Source organism: Dipodomys spectabilis, unplaced genomic scaffold (genome assembly GCF_019054845.1).
Source record: "Dipodomys spectabilis isolate Male_0828 unplaced genomic scaffold, ASM1905484v1 ptg001306l, whole genome shotgun sequence".
Taxonomy (NCBI): Eukaryota; Metazoa; Chordata; class Mammalia; order Rodentia; family Heteromyidae; genus Dipodomys; species Dipodomys spectabilis.
In genome coordinates this window covers 18,204-22,559 of record NW_024871983.1, presented here as the reverse complement: position 1 = coordinate 22,559, position 4,356 = coordinate 18,204, and the positions used below count along the sequence as shown (strand labels likewise).

General features: G+C 41.0%; 1 pseudogene; it reads left to right on the top strand.

Annotated features, from left to right (window-relative positions):
• The first annotated feature begins 1,493 nt into the window (after positions 1-1,493).
• LOC122103012 lies at positions 1,494-1,592 on the top strand (annotated as a pseudogene).
• The last annotated feature ends 2,764 nt before the right edge of the window (positions 1,593-4,356 follow it).

The following is a 4,356-nucleotide window of genomic DNA, read 5'->3' as shown; positions in this document are numbered from 1 at the left end:
GAAATATTATAAGAAATGAAAAATTGGGATGGATTTTCAGTTACTTTCTGCTGGCATGTTGCATAAGCCTAGGTGAGAAGTCTTGCCCCTGTTATCTGATGATGCAGGGAACTCAGCCATAAGATACTACGACCAATGGGTCTACAGAAGAATAAAGTCTTTTAGATATCATATCAGCACAATTGGAGTGTAAGCTGTAGGAATGCTTCAGAATTGTGGGCAAAAACATTTTGGGACCAGCGAGTTAAAATAATAAACAGAGCATCAGAGTAAAATCTCTTATAGATTAGAGGAAAACAACATTGATTTTTAACAATGTGAATTCAGAAGACCACGAAAACTTAGAAGGTCTCACAAGTTTATACCGAAGACATTGCATTGATCCTTTTTATATTCTAATATATATTCTAAACTTAATTATTTATATTTCAATTCTATTTATTGGAATAAATAAATATCAATTTATTTGTCAAATTATCAATTGATTTTAGTAAGTTTCACTGTGTGAAATATAAATTCAGCACATATAAATATAAAATATATAATTATAGATAATATAATAAAAAGGGGCACATATTTTGCATTGTTCTGTTGTGGTTAGAGGATCAAAAGTAACTCTGTTTTAAAGTATTATTCCATTATCTCTACCTCAGTGTTTGGTAGAGTTAGACTTAAACCTTTAACTTTTGTAGATTTACAGACTGGAGGCAAGAGGAAACATTACCAATTTACGGCCTAATAACAAGGAGAAACATATGGGCTTCTCCTGGAGCTATGAAAATATTTGGTGATAGAAAGGCAGTAGTGTAAGTTCCTGCCTGGTTGGAAGGTAGGCAGGCCAGGAAATTAGTTAATCGTGCATATGAACAATTTTTTCACCTTCTTGGCTTTAGCAACTGTTGAAATGGTAAGTATAATAAACAATTATATTTTGATAAAAACCTTCTAGTCTGAGCAGTTCTGTCTGAAATGTTCAACTTTCTAGGATCCCTTGTAACTAAGAGTTGTTTTGTTCAAGATAGACAATTTATGCTGTCAAGGTAAGATATTCTGGTTGATCCTACATGGAAGAAAGGTAAAGTGTCAGGTAGACATTTGTGCAAATAAGACCTCATTTGGGAAAAATTTCAGCTGCAGAAGTTTAGAAGGAGCTCTTAAGTAAGGCTAACTTTGAATCCATTAGCTCCACAGAGCTAACTCAGTTGGATAAATAAATACTTGAAAAAGCCATCCCCTTTGGACCTAGCTTAAAATGCTTCAAAGTATGATTAAATCTAAAATGAAAAAGATTTAAAATAGTCATTGACAAAAAATTGCAAACGTAGGCAATCGACTGAACAATATAATTATTTTCCATTATACACAGAATTTTAGGGAAATAAGATCAGTAGCATTGTTAGGAACATCAAGGTTTCCTTGTTACAAATAGGCACCCAAGGATATAATCCTCTATAAATATTGTATCATTAACTATCTAAATTTTAAGACATTACATGCTTCAGCAGCACATATACCCAAATTACAACAATACAGAGATAAACATGCCAATTGCACATGATGATATGAAAATCTGTGAATTATGCCATATTTTTCATTCTTCACATGCAAGAAATGGAAAACAATTATTAAAAAGTTGATTACAAAATTACAAGTGTAACAATACATGTAATTCATATATATAAGTTAGTTTGACATCAGTGTATTAAATCTTCACCTTAGAAAGGACTTTACATAGCATAATCTTAACAAAACTTTTAAAATTCGACAACATTGTCATTTTATTCCAAAGAAGTATACGATAAGCACCTAGTAAAAAAGGAATCTTAAACTGTTTCTGTATGGAATGCAATCTGAAAGGACACATTTATTATTGAACCTATATATTATAAAACAATGTAGTATTCAAAGTCATATCTAGGAAAGAATAAAATAGATTATGGATATTATACAAACAGAATACAGAATATTTTAAAGTATAATTTTTCAGATAAACACCAGAAATATCTTTAGTTTCTTTAGTACTCTCTTCAACAGATAAATTAAAATTATTTCTGATTAAAAAAAGCAAAAACTCGAGGGGGGACCAAGATGGCGATGAGGAAGTAGCAGAATGCCACAGCTTTCCCCAACCAAAAAGAGAATTCAAGTTCCAACGTTTAATCTCCCCAAGAGACCAACAACAACAAAAAGACCAACATCCATTGAAAAACAGGAGGCAGAAAAACAAAAAAAATAGAGTTAAACAGAAGAATTTCACAACAGAGAAGCATGAACACCCCTCCTCCAACGTCTATTGGCCACACAACAGCGTGCCAAGCCATGGCCAGCCCGCCTGGTGGGAGCTGCCGGTGTCCCAGAGACTCAGGGGGCTGTTTGCAGATCACCTGCACCAAAGCCCCCTGAGGTACCAGTGTCAGACCTGCTAATCATGACGACTGAAGAAACCTCTGAGCAGGGAACTTACACGAACATCCCACCCCTACCCCTCACTCTCCATTTGAGCAGAGAGGCTCCATGCCACCAAAGCAACTCTGCCCCATGGCAGGAACCCCAGAGATACACGAGATGCCCACAGAACACCAGAGCAGAAGAACTGAAAGGAACTGGTGTTGATCCGGAGAGCGCAAACCGAAACAAACCCCAGCACTCAGAACCTGCACAGAGGCCCCTCCCCTACCCCTCGAGTGCAGGCCGGAGGCCCATCCCGTGTAGTGGACCCGAACAGCGTCAATGGAGGCAGTGACAGAAGAGAAACACATAGAGCCAACACCTCTCAGCCCAGCCATAACCACCTCAATGGAACTCTGACTGCAAGGAAACCAGCAATATACATTACACAGAAACAACAACTAGCACCAGGGTGAGTACCCTTCAGGGGACAGTGTATTCCTCAAGGGAGACCAGTGCTAGTGGGAATCCCCAAACCCCCTACCCCAAAACCTGCACCACAGGACCCACTAAAACCAGAAACTGTTCAAGAGCTCCACTAGCCCATAGAGCACACTCAGCTGGCCACGCTAGAACAAGAGAGACCCTGGAAGTGAGCTTAAACTCCCAAGACAGGAACAGCACCACTGGGTCAAGACACCCAACGGTGGAAGAAATTTGAACTGTGCACTCCAGGCTGTGTAATCTAGGTGGGATACACGGCAGCACAGGTCCAACCGGTGTGCCCCAGGCTGGGGGCCGGGACCAGGCCTGGGGATCCGGTGCCTGAGCAACATAACCACCTCCTCCCAACTGAAATCAGAAGCTGAGAATACGCCTCAGCAAAGGGGAGAAAAACAGGGAACAGCAGCCCCTGGGAATCATGCCTGTGACAGCAAAAGACCCGGGGGGGGGGGGGTTCAGGACAAGAGGAGCCCAAACCCCACAAGAAACCTACCCATATATTCTAGGCTGGGAATTGGAAAGCACAGGCCGCCAGCACCTGATAATAGTCAGGAGCTTAGTCTGGTAAGGTGACTCAGCAGTACAGTGCTTGTCTTAGGTGCAGGAGGCCCTGGATTTGATTCCTCAGCAACACATAAGCAGAAAGGGCCAGATGTGGTGCTATGGGTCAAATGGTAGGGTGCCAGCCTTGAGCTGAGGGACAGCACCCAAGCCTAGAGTTCAAGCCCACAACTAGCCATAAAAGTAAAACAAAACAAAACATCAGGAGCCCATAGCAGATTCCAGCATCTGGGAGAGTACATCCAGCACATCCGAACTTGCCAAGAGCACCTGTAGGAACAAACAGGAGCAGTCTAAGCTGCTCAACCCTTCTAAGGGCTGGAACTGCCAGTGATCTACAACAGAGAGCCGAGAACCCTGTGTGGGTCAGACCAGCAGCTGGAGGTCGGCCCCCAACAGAACCGAGATCAGGTACAGACTCTCTCTACCAGCACAGAAACAGTAACCAAGCAAAGACAGACACCTATTGACCAAGAAAAAATTTCAGATTAGTCTGAAAAAAATCCCTGAATCCCCATGAGAAAATCACAGGGAAAGATTACAAGGTTTATCAACACCTAGGATAGCAACCTATACTTAAATGCCAGCAGCAACCCAGGGGATAGCCCCAGTGGGAGCAAAGTAGGAATGGCAGACAAACACTACATTCAAGAGATGCTGGAGGCAATGACTCAAGAAATAAAGCGAGAAATAAACCAGAAATTGAAAGAAAAAAGGGTCGAAATTTTGAAAGGCATGCAGGAGATCAAACAGGAGAAGCATGCAAAAACAGAGGCAGCTCACACCTCAGTAAGTCATGCGGTAAGTGACAAAATAGAGGCAGTACACACCTCATTAAAAGGTGAGATTAGTATGTTGAAAATCAACATCGAATCCATAAATGAGTCCATTTCCTCCATGCAA